Source organism: Heterodontus francisci, chromosome 24 (genome assembly GCF_036365525.1).
Source record: "Heterodontus francisci isolate sHetFra1 chromosome 24, sHetFra1.hap1, whole genome shotgun sequence".
Taxonomy (NCBI): domain Eukaryota; kingdom Metazoa; phylum Chordata; class Chondrichthyes; order Heterodontiformes; family Heterodontidae; genus Heterodontus; species Heterodontus francisci.
Window position 1 is genome coordinate 68,962,089 of NC_090394.1, and position 23,436 is coordinate 68,985,524.

Below are 23,436 nucleotides of genomic sequence, written 5' to 3' on the forward strand. Positions count from 1 at the left end.
CAGTGCTGTATAACTAAACTATCTCCTCAAGATTCCAGATGAATCAGTGTCCATAATTCAAACATAAATACTTAAAACATATTTTACAAAAGAAATAGAAGCAATCACTTAACACACTGCAATGTTTCTGAGGAGGGAGACAAAATGTCTGCTCAGTCCCCAGCAAGAACCAAGACCCAGGAAGTTTAAAAGAACTACCTGTTCTTTCAGCAAGCAGAGAAATACTGCTAACAGCTCTGTTTGAATCACTGAGTGACTGTCATGTGACAAGCCCCTCCCCATTTTTGATTTTAAGCTGGTGTTTCTTCTGCAGCAGAGAAAGGAGAAGCAACTTTACTCTGACATGTGCAGACCTAGGTGGGGTCCCTCTCTCTCTCTCCCCCCCTCTCTCTCTATTCCAGCTTGAAAGCTTTCAAATCCTGCCTGTTGACTGACTCCCTTTGCATACTCCGGCTACAAACAGAAACTCTGTTGGAGGAAATCATCTGCTCACTGTCTCCAAGAAACCCACTGAACCAGTCATCCACCTCTTCAAACTAAAAGCCTCAGGACCACTGAATTCAGCTGGAAGCCAGCCGAATCACCAAACTCCACAGACTATATACCTTTTTTATAGACTCGAACTCAACCAATCTACCTTCCCCCACTCTAACCTATTTGTGTGTGTGTAAACCTCTAGTGTGTGTGTGTGTGTGTGTGAAAGTTGGCACTCTGTTTATTATTTTTATTAGTTCGGTTTAGGTACAATAAAGTTAACCTTTTTCTTTGTTAACTCAAGAAAAGCTGTCCAATTGGGTCTTGTTACGATTGTAGCAAGTAAGTAATCAAACACCTACTGAATTGGCCAGTATATCCACTTTAAGAAAGAATTAAACCTGTTGTGGTCAAACAAGGAGAGGGAAAAGAGGGAAACCCTTCGACCCCTCCTTATTGGACCATGACAATATATTTTTATATATATTTTCTTTTTTTTGTTGCTTCTTATCATTTATCAGAAATGATAAACATCCAGACAGGCATGCCTCTTACTCTTCTCAGTGTATTGATGTTACTGTGGATAGTGGCCGATGGGCATGAGATATAATTTGGAGATGAAAATAGATGGAGGGTTGGATTTCCCCATGGGGAGATGCTTCACCCAGCAATTTAGCAAGGAAGCAATGAAATGCCAAGCAATGTTTGCAATGCAACCTGACGAAACAGGGATGAAATGGGTATTACTAAGTTGAGTATCTAAAGTGCATTCCAAACATTCAAGTTAATGAGTATATTCATTAGAATAATACATTATCTTACATCAGTTAATTTCCTGCATGCTCAAATGGTAGTGTACTGATTGTTTATATTGTTCATTTTAGGTGTCACCCTTGGATCAGTGATAACATTGACCTCTGAGACCACGCCAAGTTTTGAACAAGTAATCTCGGCTGACACTGCAGTGCAGTACTGAAAAAATACTGTATTGTCAGAGGTGCTATCTTTCAGATGAGATGTTAAATCGAGGTCCTGTTTGCCCTCACATAAATGACTCAATGGCTGTATTTAAAGAAGAGAAATGCTCTCCTGGTGTTCTCACCTGTCATTCCTCACCCAATATCACCAAAAATAATTTAGTTGGTCACTACTGTCTGTGGGACGTTGCTGTGTGCAAATTGGTTGCTACATTTTCCTACCTTATAACATAATTCATTGCTTATGAAGCACTTTTGGGATGCCCTGAAATTGAGAATGGTGCCATATCGATGCATGTTGGAAGAACAATTCCATTTGCTAAAAAAAACAAGTATGGTGTAAATCAGACTGTTGATTTGCTGACAGCCCATATGGTGCTAGTGGTGTTGATCAATTTCACCCCAATGTGAAGAATTTGATTGAAGAATTTAGCCTTTAAGCTGGGCTTTCAATCATTGTGACCTGGGTATTGTACTCCTGCTGGTGCATTGCAGGTTCAATTTATTTTTTTTCCACAGTAGAAACATTGGGTGGTTTTAGTATTACATTGTAAATATGATTGTTTAACTTCTGAAAAATAATAGGAAACACTTGGCACTTGATGAGGATGTCCTCCGTCCTGAAACATTGATCATGTAGGGATTTATCTTCTCCTGTCAGAGCTAACATTCTTTCCAGCCCTTTTCTGGTCTGTATCAAGTATTACTAATTTAAAACAGTTGTGCTTCACTCGCATCCAGCACATATTTCTTTGTTCTGGATTGTTTTGCTCCTAACTCTGAAAATTTCTGCTTTGACATTTCACAATCTCTGCCATTGATCATTTGACTTCCTTATCAGAAAACTATTTTGACTCCGGCTAGGAGCTGGAGTAGACATTTCGGCCCCTCAAGCTTGCTCCGCCTTGCAATACAATCATGGCTGATCTTCTACCTCTATCCCACTTTCCTGCTCATTCCCCATATTCTGAGAGACTACACACTGGGGTAGATAATTCTAAAGACTCACAATCCTCAATGTGAAGAAATTTCTCCTTATCTCAGTTCTAACTGATAGACCCCTTCCCTTGAGACTGTGGCTCCTAGATTCCCCAGCCAGGGGAAAACAACCTCTCAGTGTCTACCCTATCAAGCCCCTTCAGAATCTTGTGTGTTTCAATGAGATCATCTCACATTCTTCTAAACTCCCGAATGTATAGGCCCAATTTACTCAGTCTTTCATCATGGGACAATCCTCTCATCCCAGGAACTAATCTAGTGCCTCTTCCAAGCCTTCTTTATTCTGCTTGCCAATTTTTCCAGAATAATTTTGAGCCTATAGGCCTGGAATTTTCTGGAACAGTTTGGCACAAGGGCATTGGTTCCTCACAAGGAAATTTGAGGATAACTGATTTAAGCCCATTTTACAATGAAACATCAATATTCGTGAATATGCTTCAACCATTTACACTGCTTCAAGATAAGCCTTTGCTCCTCATTTACACAGCTCTACCCTCCCCTTGCAAAACAAACCGGCTTGTACACGTTTCTTGCATTTACATTAGTATTAGGCTGGAGTAGATTTACTCCCAAATAGTTAGACACAGTTCGGGCCTAAGTCATTCGGTGCAATTGAAATTTCTGGGACATGAAAATGGGATCTGAAAACTAAAACTAAAGTTGAACACCCTCCTGGAGGTGTGCTTTACCCCATCAGCTGCTTCTGGAGGGCCTGCAAGGTGCACCATCTCGAGAAAGGGTTCGCCCATGTGAGCACCCATGTGTGGCAGAAGCAACTGAACTCGTCCTATCATGACTTCACACAGCTCACCCAACTGATGCAAAACACATTTTCCTAATTTGGACCACGCAGGTCCATTGGCCGAATCCACTAGTCACTTGCAACAGATCAAGCATTCAGCTGCAAATTGGGTTCTGCACTAGGGTTACTTAAAGGGCTAGACATCCAACTTGCAGGTAAGATAATTTTGAAAAACCTCTGCTTTGCATAGTACTCTGGAGTGTTTTTGGAGGTGTTGTGGTGAGTTCCTGGATTTGACAGGCAGTCAATATGGTTTTGTGAAAGGGAAATCATGTTTAACCAATTTATTAGAGTTCTTTGAAGAAGTAACATGTGCCATGGATAAAGGGGAAATCGGTGGATGTACTGTACTTAGATTTCCAGAAGGCATTTCATAAGGTGCCAAATCATAGGTTATTGTGGAAAATAAAAACTCATGGTGTGAGGGGTAACATATTGGCATGGATAGAAGATTGGCTAGCTAACAGGAAACAGAGAGTAGATATAAATGGGTCATTGTCTGGTTGGCAAGATGTAACGAGTGGTGTGCCACAGGGATCAGTGCTAGGGCCTCAACTTTTTACAATTTATATAAATGACTTGGATGAAGGGACCGAAGGTATGGTTGCTAACTTTGCTAATGACACAACGACAGGTAGGAAAATAAGTTGTGAAGAGGACATAAGGAGGCTACAAAGGGATATAGATAAGTTAAGTGAGTGAGCAAAGATCTGGCAAATGGAGTATAATGTGGGAAAATGTGAAATTGTCCAGCTGGAGGTATGTGAAGGCAGCGAGAGATGGGTGTGAGGCTGGCAGCTTTGGTAGGTGTGGGAGGGTGATGTGATCTGGATGTTAGGTGTGAGTCCTGAGTGCCAGGGACTGGTGCTGGGCGAGTGATGGGAGTGTGGTGCATTGAGCAGTGTGAGAGGCTGGTGTAGTGGTGGGTAGGAGATGTCATGTGAAGATGCATTCATTGACCTTGACCTACCTCTGTGAGGTCATTAGACTTCTTGTGGCTCTGCTGCCATGTCCTCGAGTCCAGACGCTGGGAAATGATCTCCCTGACTACCTGCTCTCAACTCCTTCTGAGGTTTGTACTTAAGGGCCTCTTGCCCTCAGAACCATGGTGTCTCCCCTTTAAAGCTCCACCACTAAGACTTTCAATACTGCATCTGTGACCCTGGAGCCCATTTTCTACCCTGGTGTTACATTTTCCTTGTTTAGAATTGCAGCAATGGAATTCAACCGCAGTCACTGTAATTCATGGCAGCTTCCCTTTAAAAAGGACAGACTTCCTTTAAGAACAAAAGGCTGGCTGCACCATGTGCTGTCAATGGACGTTACCCGGCACTCTGCTGAGCACAGATGCAGGCAGCAGCGTGGCAGACACTTGGCCCTATGCTGCAATCATGAGATTGAGGTTTGCCTGCTGCCTACCTCCACCACAACTGGCATGGCAGATCATGAATTACGACCCTGTGCCAAATCTTTAGCTCCTGGAGACAGTAAAATTCCTCTTAGCTGTCTCAAGGGCTGCCTGTTTTACAGTCCACCCAACTCTCTTTCCATTGACTTCATTTGACTTGACTTGAGCTGTAGATAAGGCCAACATTCCATTGTTTTGCATGAAATAGACAAAATTACACAAAAGAACGTTTCACAGCAGTGATGGTACTGAAGGGATGTGAGCATTTTTGCTATTGTTGCATTTCTCTGATTTTTTGGAGTTCACTGAAATTTTGTCCATCAAGCCAAAAGTATTATATATATCCTGTTAGAATACTTTGACACATTGGAGGATAATGTGTCAAATTTTACACCAGTGGGAAAGAGAAGAAACCAGGTTACTTATTATTTTTCCTCTTGAACTTAGACCTGAGTTGCTTTGTAAAACTTTACTCCCCTGCCCCCTTTTTAGCATAACTTATGAAAGATAAATAGTATACAATACATCCACCAACAAATATTAACTAAATATTTAAGGCCTTTAAAATTGGAGTGAGGTTCTGCTGCATGTGGTTGCATACAGTAATAGAATATGAATTATTACTCAATAATAAAACAATCCTGCCCCTTAGTGGAGACTACCAATATTTACTTATACCTTTGGTTCTGGGTTATATTTACAAATCATTCGCAATAAGGGCATCATTTCTCTTAAGGGAAAACAGAACTAGCATGCATCCATATACTGGTTGAATTTTAACTATCACACTCGCTACAGTCTGTGTCAGCACTAAAAAGATCAAAGAAAATGAGGATTGCCTGTTAATTTTACGAAGCTCTGCTTCACATCGGCTTTAGTTATGACGCAGTGGGCACAGAGCCAGAGGGATGTGGGACTACCTCTTAGGGGTAACTATACAACTGAATTACAGCATGCTCTTTGTGTTAAAGTGAAGCAAAAATCATCTTGGTTCAATGCAATCTATGCCTATGTAGAGATCTAAGCTGGGTGACGCCTTAATTGGCTCCCTGTTCTGTGAAAGTTTAACAATTAAATTAAATCCACTGAAAGCTCAGCAATCAAATGTTTCCTTCAGGCAGAAATTAATCACAGAATTAATTAATTAATCACAGAAATGAACAACTAAGTTAAATCATACCATTCAGGGGGAAATTTGAGCGGGTGTGCAATGGGCGGCTGACCTTGCTTCACACCCACACAGCCTGCCCCGAAGTTAAATTTCACTCCCTACATGTGGTTGCGAACACATGACAGCGCCATCACAAAAAAATCAAACAAGCTACACTGACTGTCCTGCACAAACTGGTGAGTCAAACAGATTAGCTTTTGAAACTTGCCTTTTTTGGTAGGCTCTTGAGATTCTTTCCTGTACCTACTTTCATCACATTGCTGTCCGGAGGTTTTCCTAGGAGAGACATGCTGAGAAGACAGATAACCCATTATTTTCCATGGGTTTAGTATATTCCGGAAAGTATACCTAAATAACTTTGTCTGCTTCATAGATAACACAGTACTCAAGACCTACATTCCTATTACTTCACAGTCATCCCACTGCCGATAGAGTTTATTTTGTCCAAATAAATTTGATAGATTAAAAATAGTCGAAATTGAATTAAATTTGTGTAATTTACTTGTAGCAGTGTGTTTTCGATTTTGGAATTGCTAGAATGGAAGAATACCAGTTCTTTGTGTACAATTATCAAACAACACGTGGTATAAAGCATGACACAAATATGCTAAAATTGAGATTTTGTAGGAATTGAGTGTTTTCAAAGATGAAATATTCTAATGGATTAAGCTATTTAAAAGTTGATTTTCGAGGGAAAGTGACCTGATTAAAAGTTATTTGAATCAGTTTTGACTCGACTGCACAGCCTCTACACCAGCACTCAACATAATGACTTCTCTTTTTACCAGACAACATTAACATTCCCCATGCTTGCCCAGCTAAATCATTTCTTATGGAGATCAAAGCAAGACACAACTCATTCCACTTAACTCTTGCTCAACAGGTTAGGGCAAAACATCTCCAAGAACAGTGCCTTCAAATCTATAATAGTGATTTTTCACAGAATTCGGTGATGCTATTTTTAAAAAGTATATATTTTTACTTGCAACTTTGTGTTTGTAACTGAGGATTGGGGTCATAAATCACAGTTTGCAGTCAAATTTATTTTTTCTGCCATCCGTTAAATATAGTTATATAGTAGCTCCATGGGATGCATTTCACAAACTGATTAGACTGGAAAGGTGTCTGGAAACCAAAGTCTCACCTTACGAGAGGAAAGTAGACACAAGTGAGACAAAGCACATCTGTTGTCCCAAGCGGTGGAGGTAGTTGAGCCATAGAAGCCAGAACCTGATTGGCATGAAGCATGCAATTAGACTCGCATACACATTATCTTTTATTTTATTTTTATTTTAGAGATACAGCACTGAAACAGGCCCTTCAGCCCACCGAGTCTGTGCCAACCATTAACCACCCATTTATACTAATCCTACATTAATCCCATTACCCTCTCACATCCCCTACCACCTACCTATACTAGGGTCACTTTATAATGGACATTTACCTATCAACCTGCAAGTCTTTGGCTGTGGGAGGAAACTGGAGCACCCGGCGAAAACCCACACGGTCGCAGGGAGAACTTGCAAACTCCGCACAGGCAGTACCCAGAATCGAACCCGGGTCGCTGGAGCCGTGAGGCTGCGGTGCTAACCACTGCGCCACTGTGCCACCCAATCTTAATCCTGAGACATACAGTAATAACTATACCAGGTTCCCATAAGACCTCAAGACAATTTTTCATCTTATGTGGTGTTTATTGCTAGGAATATTTTACAAGGTAAGAATTTATCTCTTTTCTCTAATCATTTTACTATCCTCCGAATCTTGCTAAGTTTTAAGTTGTTATCTCAAATCAGCATCTTTAGTGAAAAAGAATGTAATACGTTTAATCGGATGCACTGTACAATTTGTACTCTCAGAACAAGCAATATCGAACTTATTGATGTGATCACAGAAAAATAGAGTCCTGCTCTGAATCATTTTGTCTTATTAATACATCTCTATCTAGTGAATTGAAAGACTGTGATATTACCGTTACAGTATGAATTAAAAGTTATAGAATATAGCTTGCTTCATATTTGTTTTATGTCCATGACTAGCTGGAATATTATCAGATTATAATGAAGTGTAGCTCCATGAACTCATTTACTCAATCTTTCCCCTTCACTGTAATGGGAAAATCTTTCTGTTTGCAAGATATCTCTGTTACATCTTCTTAATATTGGAACACTAAATTGGCCAAAAATATTGTGAATTTAGAAAGCGTATTCCTAAAAAGGTTCCTTTGTCTTTGTGGAGCGATAGACAATGTACTAAGTTGTCTGGAGACACTCACATTCCCAAGAGGATCAAGCCCAACCAGCTTTCCACAGTGATGCAGTGATGCATTCATAAATCAATCACATCAGAAATTCACTAATTTCTTTGAATGCTAAATGCATGCAAAATGTGGCAGGTGTCTGTTGCATAATCTAGGGTTGTTCTCAGAATCAGGCTGTTTTACGTGCAAGTTAGGTATCCCAAAGTAATCAACCTATCAGAGTGATCAGACATGCGAGATTCACCAGAATGTGTACGGATTATAGCACACTGAGAGCCTGCACACTAACAAGTGCACAAACCTATTCAGGCTGCAGTGTGAACAAAAGCTGTTCCACATGGATGTACTTGGAGTGCCGATTATCAACAAAGACTGAACAAAGGAGATTGAGGGGAGATTTGATAGAGGTGCACAAGATCATGGCAGGCTTGGGTAAGTTTGATAAGGAAAACCTGTTCCCAATAACTGATGGTACAAGGACTCGGAGACACAGATTGAAAGTTTTGGACAAGAGCTGCAGGGGGAATGTGAGAAAGAACTTTTTCATGCAGTGAGTGGTAATGACCTGGAACTTGCTGTCCATGAGGGTGGTGGAAGCAGAAACAATCAATGTTTTCAAAAGGAAATTGGATGGGCGCTTTAAGGAAATAAACTTGCAGGACTATGGGGATAGAGCGGGGGAATGGGCCTGACTGGATTGCTCGAGGGAGAGCCGGCATGGATTTGATGGGCCGAAGGCCTCCTTCTATGCCATATATGTCTCTCTGACTCTGTGAAGGGAAAACCAATATGAATCAAGGAGAACATAGTGCAATGGTGGCTCAGCAACACACTGCCACTTGTAGTCTTCTATTGAGGAGTCAAGGGAGCTCCACATCACCATTCACTTGGAAGTAACTACAGTATGCTCAAGCAGTCATGCAGCTGAAGCACTTGAGACCTGGGGTAAGTAATCATGTCTAGGGGGTGGGGTGGGCACAACAACAACATAAGCTGCTTACAGCAGTTCCCAGTGCTTATGCCTGCTTACACTTCATATCATGTGGTTTGTATGCTCCCGATAGCTTTACTTGCCTTCAGTCATCTGTTTGAATGTTTCTACATTATGCATAACAAAAATAATTATAAATTACCTGTATCATTGTCAGGGAAAGCTGGCACTGAAGGTGAAACAGAAAGCATTTCCTTATTCCTGAGCTTATTTGACGCGCCTAGACAGCAATAAAATATCAGTGTAGCGCATATTTTAAACAGAGAATCAAAACTGTGATTTAATGTTACTAAGATACGTCCTCTCTTGATTTGCAAAGTTCTTTAGGCTCTTTGCTAACCTTATTATTTTTTTAAAATATCCAATAGTCAATTCACAACAAACTTCCTTCTTTGTGAAACAATTTGAAATGTTTATGAAAGATACAATAAGGTGCTAAAGAAATAAAAATCTTTGGAGTCCATTTTAACTTTTGGGCAGCTATGCAACTGGGAGGGCAACCTGTGCGTTCTGGGCAAAAGGCTGGAGCTATTGTGAGGCCCAGATTCATTTTGAATCATACAGCACAAAAAGAGACCATTTGGCCCATCGTATCTGTGCTAACTCTTTGAAAGAGCTATCCAAGTAGTCCAACTACTCTTTCCCCATAGCTCTTCAAATTTCTCCTTTTCAAGTATATATCCAATTCCCCCCTTTGAAAGTTACTATTGAATCTGCTTCCGCCACCCTTTCAACCAATGCATTCCAGATCATAACAACTCGCTGTGTGAATAAAATTGATAGGCAACAGTGGTGTTTCAGTTGCTAAAACAACCACTTGGTATGATACTGAGTCATGGAGATTAAGAAACTCCAAGGTCCACACTTGTTGTATTGACTTAGCCAATTTCAACCAAGACAACAGTGGGTGCAGTAAATGTGGCCTCTTTTCAAATGGAACCTGGCAAGTTGCAGGCACCACACGGTCAGACTGGTGGGTCACGGCTGAGGATGAGATGAGTTTAAAGGCAGTCTTTCCTTCTGCTGCCCGATGGCGACTGCATTTCATTTGTATTTCAATAATGCAACCACAGGCATCTCCGGTCCTAACACAACTCATTGTGTCATTAGCTTGCACTTTAGTAAGACATGATTGGCTGCTACGGCATTGAGTCATTAGATAACACAGTCACTTTTGTGTTATTTTTGTGCTGCAAACAGTGCAACAACATGCAAAAGCGACAACTAGCACATTGAGAGTGAGAGATGGAAAAGGAGGCAGACAGGGTAGCAGCTGTGGCTTGGTTGATAGTGCTCTTGCTTCTGTCAGAAGTTTGTGGGTTCAAGTACCATTCCAGCAAGTTGAATATAGATATCTAGGCTGACACTCCAGTGTGGTACTGAGGGAATGCTGCACTGTTGGAGGTGCCACTTTTCACATGGTCTACCAAGCCCTGTCTGCTCTCTAAGGTGGATATAAACAATTATATAGCACTAATTTGAAGAAGAGTGGGGACTTATCCCTATTGATCTGGCCAATATTTATCCCTCAATCAATGGCACAAAAACAGATTATCTGGACATTTATCACATTGCTGTTTGTGGGAGCTTGCTGTGTGCAAATTGGCTGTCATGTTTCCTACATTCCAACTGTGACGACATTTCAAAAGTACTTCATTGGCTGGAAAGAGCTTTGGGATGTTCTGAGGTCATGAAAGATGCTATATAAATGCAAGTTCTTTTCTTTAACAAAGCTAACTACTATTTGGTTAAAGGTGTATTGTTATCTGGGTTTCTGCTCAGAAGAATGGCATTAAACAGAAAAGGCAAGTATTTTTCATAGGTGAAGTGAGCCTACTGTCAAATTCCTGATCAAGTTGGTTTGGAGACTAAACATAGAGATCCTTGGAAGTAGGAACGTGATTTAAAATTAAATTGTTCAAAATCTTTCCAGTCTATCAACATAAAGATTTAAGATTAAAAATGAGAAACTGCAGATACTGGAGTTCTGAAATAAGCACAGATGATTCCAAAAAGAGAAAGGAAAAATGAGTTTACGTTGTACTTGTGGTTAGCAAGATGACGCAACCAGCTGGGCATTTTCAGGATTTTTTTGTTCTTATCTTGGAATTTCTGGGATTTGTGGATTTTGTTTTGCATTTATAACCTGATGTTTACTGTGCCTTTTAGATCTCCAGGAATTCTCAAATACCTGTTTGATTAGCTGGATGATGCTGATGTTACCATGGTTTCTGAGATGAGCAGAGCTTGCTAAGCTACCAAAGAGGCTGGACAAGTAGATTGGTGTAATTTTCTATGAGTGTGATGTCGAGTATTCATGATCCCTGTTGCAAGAATCCCAGCAGCAAGAAGGACATAAGGGATCCAAGGAAAAACTGCAAATTCAACATTTCAAAGCAAAAATTCCATCACTGGATTGGTTAATATGCAAGCAACTTACACAGCTCAGTATTATTGATGGCAGAGTCTACAACATTGCATAAAATGGACCAATTTGGTCAGAACTAATTTTGAAACATTCCATCTGATAATTCTGCTCTACTTATTCCCTCTTATTCCTGTCATAGGAACATAGGAACAGGAGGAGGTCATTTAGCCCCCTGAGCCTGTTCCGCCATTCAATGAGATCATGGCTGATCAGCGATCTAACACCACATAGCCTCCTTTGCGGCATATTCCTTAATACCGTTAGCTAACAAAAATCTATTAATCTCAATTTTAAAATTAACCATTGATCTAGCATCAATTGAGGTTTCCAGAAGAGGGTTCCAAATTTCTACCACTCTTTTTGTGAAGAAGTGTTTCCTAATTTCACTCCTGAAAGGCCTGACTCTGTTTATTAGTCTATGCCCCCTAGTCCTAGACTCCCCAGCTAGTGGAAATAGTTTTTGTCTATGTAACCTTTCTGTTTCCCTTAATATCTTGAAAACTTTGATCAAATAACCACTTAACCTTCTAAATTCCAGGGAATACAACTGTAGTTTGTCAAATCTCTCCTTGTCATATAGCCCTTGGAGTCCGGGTATCATTCTAGTAAATCTACACTACATGCCAACATCCATACGAACCAGGAGCAGGAGTAGGCCACTCGGCCCTTCGAGCCTGCTCCGTTATTTAATAAGATCATGGCTGATCCGATTGTAACCTCAACTCCACGTTCCCACCTACCCCCAATAACCTTTCATCCCTTTGCTTATCAAGAATCTATCTACCACTGCCTTAAAAATATTCAAAGGCTCTGCTTTCACCGCCTTTTAATGAAGAGAGTTCCAAGGACTCACGACCCTCTGAGAGAAAAAATTTCTCCTCATCTCTGTCTTAAATGGGTGACCCCTTATTTTTAAACAGTGACCCCTAGTTCTAGATTCTCTCACAAGAGGAAACAACTTTTTCACATCCACCCTGTCAAGACCCCTTAGGATTTTATATGTTTCAATCAAGTTATGTATCTAAACTCCAGCAGATACAAGTCTAGCCTGTCCAACCTTTTCAAAGTCATAGAGTCTAGAGTCGTACAGCATAGAAACAGGCCCTTCGGCCCACCGCGTCCATGCCGACCTTCATGCCTATCTATACTAATCCCACCTGCCTGCATTAATTCCATATCCCTCTGTACCTTGCTCATTCAAGTACCTGTCCAGATGCCTCTTAAATGTCGCTACTGTTCCTGCCTCCACCACCTCCTCAGGCAGCTCATTCCAGATACCCACTATTCTTTGTGTGAAAAATTTACCCCTTTGATCCCCTTTAAACCTCCTCTCTCTCACCTTAAATCTATGCCCTCTAGTTTTAGTCCCCCCCACCATGGGAAACAGACTCTGGCTATCTACCCTATCTATGCCTCTCATAATTTTATATACCTCTATCATGTCCCCTCTCAGTCTCCTTTGCTCCAGGGAAAACAGACCCAGCCTATCCAATCTCTCTTTATAACTCAAGCCCTCCAAACCAGGCAACATCCTTGTGAATCTTTTCTGCACCCTCTCTAGCTTAATCACATCTTTCCCGTAGTGTGGCGACCAGAACTGCACACAGTACTCCAAATGCGGCCTAGCCAATGTTATGTACAATTGTAACATGACATCTCAACTCTTGTACTCAATGCCTCAGCCGATGAAGGCAAGCATGCCATATGCCTTCTTCACCACCCTGTTTACCTGTGTTGCCACTTTCAGGGAACTATGTACTTGCACCCCAAGGTCTCTCTGCTCGAGAACACTCCCCAGGGCCTTGCCATTCACTGTATATGTCCTGCCCTGGTTTAACTTCCCAAAATGCATCACTTCACACTAGTCTGTGTTAAATTCCATTTGCCACTCCCTTGCCCACTTTCCCAGTTGACCTATATTCTGTTGTAAACTTAGACAACCTTCTTCACTGTCCACTATACCACCAATTTTGGTGTCATCTGCAAACTTACTAATCATGCCCCCTACATTCACATCCAAGTCATTAATATATATGACAAACAACAGAGGGACCAGCACCGATCCCTGCGGCACACCACTGGTCACCGGCCTCCAATCTGAAAAACAACTTTCCACTACCATCCTCTGCCTCCCATTACCAAGCCAATTTTGTATCCAGTTTGCTAGCTCACCCTGGATCCCGTGTGTTTGAACCTTCTGGACCAGCCTACCATGCGGGTCCTTGTCAAAGGCCTTGCTAAAGTCCATGTAGACAACGTCCATCGCCCTGCCCTCATCAATCCTCGGTCACCTCCTCGAAAAACTCAATCAAATTCGTGAGACATGATTTCCCACGCACAAAGCCATGCTGACTATCCCTAATCAGACCATGCCTTTCCAGATGCATATAAATCCTGTCTCTCAGAATCCCTTCCAATAACTTTCCCACCACTGATGTAAGGCTCACCAGCCTGTAGTTCCCTGGCTTATCCCTGCTGGCCTTCTTAAATAAAGGCACAACATTAGCTATCCTCCAGTCTTCCGGTACCTCATCTGTGACTAACAATGATACAAAAATCTCTGCCAGGGCCCCAGCAATCTCCTCCCTTGCTTCCCATAGCATCCTAGGATACACCTGGTCAGGCCCTGGGGATTTATCCACCTTAATGCGCTTCAAAACCTCCAACACATCCTCCTTTGTAATGTTGATATGCTCCAGGATATCGATGTTCCGTCCCTTGAATTCACTAGCTTCCATGACCTTCTCCACGGTAAATACGGACGAGAAATATTCATTTAAGACCTCACCCATTTTTCGTGGCTCCACACATAGATTGCCATACTGATCCTTAAGGGGACCTACTCTCTCCCTAGCTACCCTTTTACTCTTCATATACTTATAGAATCTTTTAGGATTCTCCTTTATCTTATCTGCCAGGGAAATCTCATGGCCCCTTTTCGCCCTCCTAATTTCCTTCTTAAGTGTAGTCCTACATCCCCTGTACTCCTCGAGGGACTCACTCGATCCCAGCTGCCTATACCTGACATATGCCTCCTTCTTTGTTCTGACCAGACCCTCAATATCCCTCGTCAACCAAGGTTCCCTAAACTTGCCAGCCTTGCCCTTCCGTCTAACAGGAACATGCCGGTCCTGAACTCTTCCTATCTCACTTTTAAAAGCCTCCCACTTGCCACACGTCCCTTTACCTGTAAACAGCCTCTCCCATTCAACTTTGCCATCAAAATTAGCCTTCCCCCAATTTAGGACTTCAACCCGAGGACCAGTCGTATCCTTTTCCAGAACTATCTTGAAGCTAATATGGTCACTGGTCCCAAAGTGCTCCCCCACTGACACATCAACCACCTGCCCATCCTCATTTCCTAAGAGGAGGTCGAGTGTAGCCCCTTCTCCGGTAGGGCCATCCACATACTGCTTCAGAAAACTATCCTGGACACACTTAACAAATTCTTCCCCATCTGATCCCTTAATTCCTATAATTCCTACACCTATCTGTGATTTCCCTACATACATGCTCCTCCACTTCCCTCTGACTATTGGGGGCCTATAGTATAATCCCATCAAAGTGATCACACCTTTCTTATTTCTGAGTCAACCACATTGCTGTGGGTCTGGAGTCACATGTAGGCCAGACCAGCTTAGGACAGCAGATTTCCTTCCCTAAACGGCATTAGTGAACTCGATGGATTTTTACAACAATGGTTTCATGGCCACCATTAGAATAGCTTTGAATTAGAGATTTATTAAGTGAATTCAAATTTCAACATCTGTCATGGTGGGATTCAAACCCACATCCCTGGAGTATTAGCCTGGGCTCTGGATTACTAGTCCAGTGACATTACCACTACGCCACTGCCTCCCCAAGCTTCTGCTGTAACTTTGGTGAGAAATTGGTGGAAACCTCAGAGAAACAGTATAAGTGGCCGATTTGTGGCAATTCTCCCGGGTTTCTGCTGATCTTCTGCTGAATATCTAGGGAAGGTCTTTCGATTTGTAAGGGGAGTCCAAAACTAGGAGCATAAACCTAAGAAAGTCACTAATAAATCCAATAAGGAAATCAGGAGCAACTTCTTCACTCAGAGCACAGTGAGAATGTGGAGCTCACTACCATGAAGAGTAGTTGAGACGAATGACATAGATACATTTAAGGGAAGTTAGATAAACACATGAGGGAGAAAGGAATAGGAGGATATGTTGATAGGGGGAGATAAAGAAAGGCAGGAGGAGACTCATGTGGAGCGTAAACACCAGAATAGACTTCTTTTGCCGAATGACACATGTTTTTGTGCTGTAAATTCTATGTAACTACATGTAGCTATGAAGTTTCAGCAACAGATCAGGAGAACACCCATAGAAATTCTACCCAATCATCTCATTGGACTGGTATAGTAGCCAAAACTGAGAACTCACTAAGTGTAGCAGTGATGCTCATGATAAACCTGAGGGTCCTCGTGTGGCTATAGCCTCCTTATCAAACATTTCCTGCAAATCTACTGCCTAATTTGACCTCCATACTATCTTGCCTGGCTCTCATATGCCACCAGTGCTGGGAATGGGCAATGCAATATGTTTGCACTGTATTTATCACCTCTAGATTTGAATAGAGCCCAGATTGATAAAATGAAAGTTTCCTCCTCTCTGCTAGCTATAAGAGCCAAATGGTTTGGCATGAATTGGCAATCTTACTCAGGAACTTGGTTAGTGGTGAAGTTGGGATGACAAGTATGAGAAATTATTGAACTCACACCGAAGTGGGAAAGTGCACAGTTTGGGCCAATCCTGGGGCAGGGTACCCAACCTTTGATATACTTGACCTGGGAAATGCTTCATGCTGACACTGGGTGCTCAATGTGTCAAAATGTTCCCTTTGCAACAACAACATCCCACATCCTGATGAGCACAAAAAAATTGCCAACAAAATAAAATTTTGTAATGCAGCATGCCATATCGCGAGGGTATGGCTTGAATCATTACCTGATATCACTTTGTAGAAGGATTCCAATGTTCCTGATATTAAGGGAACTTCCCAGGCAGCAGACCACTTCTCCGTACTCCTGCATTATTCTCACCATTTCACACATGGCTTTGAGGAGAGACACATATAAGATAGCGTGTCAAGACAGGCAGTAACACTTGGCATAATGCTCAAGAAGTGCTTTAATTGAAATGCTGAGGTTCCTATGGGAACTCACGACACTGCTCCATCCATGTCTCTGTAATTTGGGGGTGATTGAAATTTTATCTCGAGCCTGAAAGAGGGAAGAAGTTGCTGCTGCTGCTTTTCCACCAGGTGAAGTGGATCCAGGACCAGAAGAGGCTATTTGAGGTAAGTTCATTTACTTTCCTTGTGGGACTGGTCAAGAACCTCTGCTCCACTCACCGACCCTCTGCAGCTTTATGCCCATTTCGGGTGGTAGCTGACCAATGGCATGTACAAAACCTGGGAGTTAAAATATCCCAGCCCCCCATGCTGCTTTTATTGAACATGTTTGGCCCTGCCCGACTGAATCATGCTCCCTGTTAAAATTCCCCTATAGTGCTTAGCAATTATTTTGATCTGAAATTTCATGAAATGTTAGGAGTAATAAAACAAAACATGTTTCAGGTTTCAAAAATACGTGAAATGTAAATTTACATTTAAAAAAAAAAATTCTTGCTCTGAGTTCATTAATGCGACATTTATAAACTCTGAGGTGGATCTTTAAGGACACCAGTTAAGTATGTACACGCAAGTAGTTATGAAGATATAACTGTGCTTGTGCTAGCCATTGAAAAATACAAATGGAAAAAAATGACCCAATTTTGTGCTGTCTAATTCTTTGATAATCATCAGGTGTAATTGTATTCTGTGGCTGCAATGTATGCCGTAAAAATGCAATTTCTAATTAAAGCTCATTCCTTTTCCCATGGTGTATTTGCTCCTTTTTAATTGGTACTAACTGCAACATTCACATGAGTTACACAAATATCTGGGGAATGGTGTTGCCCCACCGTTTGCTCAAAACTAATCCTCAGTGCCTTTTTAAAAGTGAGAAATGAGGCAACCTTCAAGAGACATTTCTGCTGTACTGTAAGGATTTGCTGGCTACGTCGTAACTATGGCCTACTTCTCCAATCTGATTTACTCTTGTTTTCTATCTCTCAAACAGAGGAAATTATAGCACTTGATTAATGTCAAGCCACCATCAACTTCACAACCAATCAAATTAGTGCTCCAGAGGTTAGTATCACTTCATTTTTCTCTTTAATTATGTATAATTTCTTTCCAGAGTTTTTCATTTCTCTTTCCTTCCTCATAAAATGAAGAACTCTATTGGATTTCTTCCAAGTGTTAGTTATTGTGGCTAGCATAAAGTAAGAAATCATTTATATAGCATCTTTCACAATCTCAGAATGTGCTTTACAGCTAATGAAGTACATTTGGTGTGTAGTCATTGTTGAAATGTAGGAAAAGTGGCAGCCAATTTTCACACTGCAAGGTCCCACAGAACAGCAAAGTGATAATGATGAGATAATTTGTTTTTGTGAATGTTGGTTGAAGAATAATACTGGCCAGGACACCAGGGAGAAATCCCCTACGCCTCTTCAAAATGAAATCTTTTACATCCACCTAAGAGAGATCCTGGTATAATAGCTCATCTGAGTGACTGCACCTCTGGTAGTGCAGCACTCCCTCAGTAATGCACTGGCAGTGTCAGCCTAGATTTTGTGCTCAAGTCTCTGGAGTGGGAGTTAAACCCACAACCTTCTGACTCGGAGGCAAGAGCGCTAACCACTGAGCCCCAGCTGACACTTGGAGTATAGTTCTTGATATTGATAAAAGGTGAAGCTGGACTCATGGGTGCCAGTCCTAAATGCAATTCCTAGAGACCCCAGATTTGCTGTTCTTACTGGAACCTACTTATCTCACTGTCCACCAGTCTTTCATGAATGATTTCCTCTGTTAAAATTGATCTCACCAACCTTGGCCTATCCTTGGTACTAGGATAAATTATCCTAGTTATCCTGACTGTTCTGAGAAATACAAAAAATGCATATCCACAATTTTGATTTAAGTTAACTTACTCCCAAACTAAGTTTGTATTTTGTGTTCACCAGACAATCAAAACTCTGTTCAGCTTTTGATATTTTCAATTGAATTCAACTGTGATTGAATATTACTGTAGTTTAATTCCTTTTAACAAATTACCTGGTAGTATTTATCATGCATATAATGCATAATTTTGGATTCTAGGTGTTAAAACATATGTATTTCAAGAGGCAATGATTAAAATAATCATTTATTATTTAAAATCTTATATTTGTTCACACTTCCTATTGTCATGGTTTTTGGTCACACTTTTCTGCAAATATTTAACACTGAAACAGCCTATTTAATCATTTAGAATGGAAGTTCTGCATGTAAACAATTGCCTGTAACAATGCAGTGCAGGCTGTGACCAATAGGTGGAACTGTAAAGAGAGTTTTTGGATTCTCTCTCCCAACTTCATTGCCACCTTCTCTATGATTTAAAAAAAAGCTTTACATTCATCAAATGACCATGGACAACACCATGCAAAATTTACGAGTAATTTAAACAAAATAGCCTTGGCATTTCCATGGGAGTTATCTGCTGGGAGATGATTGGAAACCCCTGGAGAAATGGCAAAATGGCCCAAACCAACTGTTTATGCCATTTCTCCAATGTTATGACAGGAGATTAGTAGCACCCCACTAAAATTCTCCTGTAGTAATTATATAATTTAGAAGGAACTACAGCAATATACATTTATAAGTGTGTATTTAGCAAAGAAAAAGCATCACAAAACACTTCACAGAGGTTTGAGGAAGTGAATCATCCATCAATGCTGTCTTGTAAAAAAACTGCAATGTTACCAGTGCCATAGTCATCACAAATACACTTGTTTCATTGAAGTGTTAATACCGACCTAAATCATATACGCTTACACATGATAGCCAACTATCAGTAGCAGGTAGGAAACATGGTAAAGCAGGCCTGCACAAGCACAATAATATAAAGTCCAGCTGAGTCAGTTACACTGCAGGTATTTTTTGGGAGTGCGATAAGCTGGCAGCATCAAGTTATACTGGCAGCACCATGGCACTCTGTTGTCAAGAGAATGGAGGGGTGTTTGCATGTGCATTAGTAAGCTTAAAGTGTTGGCTTTGCACCGAAAATGCTGATGCCAAAGAGGTGTGAATTTACCCTTTCCATTTTGGTCACATGCCTGAAGCTAAATCCTGGACTTGCGCCAGCTAGGCTGGTGTTTCACTACATATTATGGATAATTGATAAGCCAAAACAACTTTGGAGAATTGCAATAAGTATGGCACCGGTGCTTTAATAGATATTCTCCCTCTGGGCAGAATTCCCATGCACTTGAATATCATCTCCTGATGATACAACAACAACTTGCATCTATCTGATGAAAGGTCACAGACCTGAAACATTAACTCTGCTTCTCTCTCCACAGATGCTGCCTGACCTGCTGAGTATTTCCAGCACTTTCTGTTTTTATTGCACCTATATAACATCTATATACAGTTCCAGGGACCCGGGTTCAATTCTGGGTACTGCCTGTGCAGAGTTTGCAAGTTCTCCCTGTGACCGCGTGGGTTTTCGCTGGGTGCTCTGGTTTCCTCCCACCGCCAAAGACTTGCAGCTGATAGGTAAATTGGCCATTGTAAATTGCCCCTAGTGTAGGTAGGTGGTAGGGAATATGGGATTACTGTAGGGTTAGTATAAATGGGTGGTTCTTGGTCGGCACAGACTCGGTGGGCCGAAGGGCCTGTTTCAGTGCTGTATCTCTAAATATAAAAATAAATAACATCTTTAGCATAGTAACGCGTTCCAAGGCATTTTATAAGAGCTATTATTGACACCAAGCCACATAGAACAGGCGACTAAAAACTTGGTCAAAGAGGTAGGTTTTAAACAATGTCTTAAAGGAGGAGAAAGAGGTAGAGAATGGAGCGGTATAGAGAGGGAATTCCAGAGCTTAGGGCCTTGGCAGCTGAAGGCATAGCCACCAACGGTGGAACAAAGAAAATTAGGAAAGTTCAAGAGGCCAGTTGCTATCAGTTGGCACCAATAAGAAATTTCAGTATGATGCAATCTCCCTTTAAAGAAAGGATGACGTGCAGGTTTAATGGAGTTCTACCTTATCAGAGCAAAGAACTTGGTTACATTTCTTTCCTAACTTAGCCCACTTGATACGCCGGTGACTGATCCAAACAATTCTCAGTACTTACTTTCTGCAGTACAGTCTGTAAAAAGCGGAACCAAAAGAGGAACGTTGTCAACATGCTCTAAGTGTGGTCGAATGTTCTCAATTCCCCTGGGTAATTTGGCCTGTGAAACAAATGTCAGGTTTTATTTATAGCAGGCCCTGCAACCTTCATTATAAGTGAGCAAATAATTGCCACCCAAACATTCCAGAAAGTAATTCATATAGTTTTGAAGTATATGTACATTATGGGAGTTTAACTGGGAATCCATGAAGTACAGCGTGGCAGGAAATTTGGAGAGATGTTGTTGTTGGGGAGGTGTGGGTTGGGATAGTGGGAGGAATGTAAACCTCCATTTTCTCATCTTTCTTTCCTGAAAGCACTGTCACATTTTGAAGGACTGTCCCACAGGCGCCAACCAACCTTTGGTACCTTGTCCAAGTTTCCATTCTCACCTCTGAAGAATGGCCATTTGGCTAAGGCATTATGCACAGGACCATCCCCCAAACATCAGCAACTGCCTTTAAAAGAGAACGTAATAAATAGGAGCAGGAGTAGGCCATGTGCCACTTCACCCACCCCACCCCCAAGCCAGCACCACCATTCAATAAGTCATGACTTATCTTCTATCTCAACTTCACTTCCCTGCCCTCTTCTCATATCCCCTAATGCCCAATAAAAAAGGACATTCAGTGAACCAGTTAGGTGTTTACAACAGTCAATCAACTTCATGGTCATTTTTATATAAATTGACTTCATATTCTCAAACTGCTGGGATTTAAACTCTCATTCTCTGTATTGTTAGGCCGGTGACTTACCCACTACACTACTGCACACATCGAGAAGGGAATGAATGGTAGAGTAAGGGGAAAAAACTGAAAGCATACACAGCAAATGGGATTAAACAATGTGACACTCATCATAAACCTGAAATCTGAAGACAAATTCCTCTAACTACTTTGAACATTGTCACGGACTTGTATTATTTTTCTCCTTGGATTAAAACAGTGTGCATTTAAGACAGGGAGAGAAGTTAGGTTTCTGAGAACAATGAGCCACAGCTGCATTTTGTTACCTAGGCAGCAGCAAGAGAGAGAGAGATGTCACATGGTATAATGTTTCGATTTGACTGTGTGCAAAACTGGCAAAATAAAACCTGAACCAGACTCTTCAGCAAAGCGTATCAAAGAGAAAAAGAGCTGTAGATTATAGAGAGACACAGCACTGAAACAGGCCCTTCGGCCCGCCGAGTCTGTGCCGACCATCAACCACCCATTTATACTCATCCTACATTAATCCCATATTCTCTACCACATCCCCTCCTACATTAATCCCATATTCACTACCATTCTCCTATCTACATTAAGGGCAATTTACAATGGCCAATTTACCTATCAACCTGCAAGTCTTTGGTGGTGGGAGGAAACCAGAGCACCTGGCGGAAACCCATGCAGTCACAGGGAGAACTTGCAAACTCCACACAGGCAGTACCCAGAACTGAACCCGGGTCGCTGGAGCTGTGAGGCTGCGGTGCTAACCACTGCGCCACTCCATTCTCTCCCAGCAGAAATTCTACAAGGAGCTACAGACCAAATTAATTGCCTGAAGAGGAAATAACCCTTTTAAGAGACCATTTGGTATTGCTGAAGGAACTGTTGATGCCTGCTGCAGCCAAATATTTTGAAAGCCGATCAAAACCAGACTGCTTCATCAAATCCAAGTGAAGACTGCTTCATCCAAATCCAGTTGTCATTGTGCACATAGGCACCAATGATATAGGTAAAAAACGGGATGAGGTCCTACAAGCAGAATTTAGGGAGTTAGGAGCCAAGTTAAAAAGTAGGACCTCAGAGGTAGTAATCTCAGGATTGCTACCAGTGCCACGTGATAGTCAGAGTAGAAATGAAAGAATAGTCAGGATGAATGCGTGGCTTGAGAGATGGTGCAGGAGGGAGGGGTTCAGATTTTTGGGACATTGGGACCAGTTCTGGGGGAGGTGGGACTATTACAAATTGGACGGTCTACACCTGGGCTGGACTGGAACCAATGTCCTTGGGGGTGCTTTTGCTAACGCTGTTGGGGAGGGTTTAAACTAATGTGGCAGGGGGATGGGAACCAAATGAGGAGGTCAGTGGACAGTAAGGAGGTAGTAACTAAAGCCTGTAAGGAACTAGATAATGAAGTCAGCGTGACTAAGGAAAAGAGTAGACAGGGAGCAGATGATGAACGCAAAGGGACTGGTGGTCTGAGGTGCATTTGTTTTAATGCAAGAAGTGTAGTAGGTAAAGCAGATGAACTTAGGGCCTGGATTAGTACCTGGGAGTATGATGTTATTGCTATTACTGAGACTTGGTTGAGGGAAGGGCATGATTGGCAACTAAATATCCCAGGATATCGATGCTTCCGGCGGGATAGAGAGGGAGGTAAAAGGGGTGGAGGAGTTGCAGTACTGGTCAAAGAGGATATCACAGCTGTGCTGAAGGAGGGCACTATGGAGGACTCGAGCAGTGAGGCAATATGGGCAGAACTCAGAAATAGGAAGGGTGCGGTAACAATGTTGGGGCTGTACTACAGGCCTCCCAACAGCAAGTGTGAGATAGAGGTACAAATATGTAAACAGATTATGGAAAGATGTAGGAGCAACAGGGTGGTGGTGATAGGGGATTTTAATTTTCCCAACATTGACTGGGATTCACTT

General features: G+C 41.6%; 1 pseudogene; it reads right to left on the reverse strand.

Annotated features, from left to right (window-relative positions):
- LOC137383622 (endoplasmic reticulum magnesium-transporting P-type ATPase-like) overlaps nt 1–23,436 on the reverse strand; it is a 65,834-nt pseudogene that overhangs the window by 35,436 nt on the left and 6,962 nt on the right.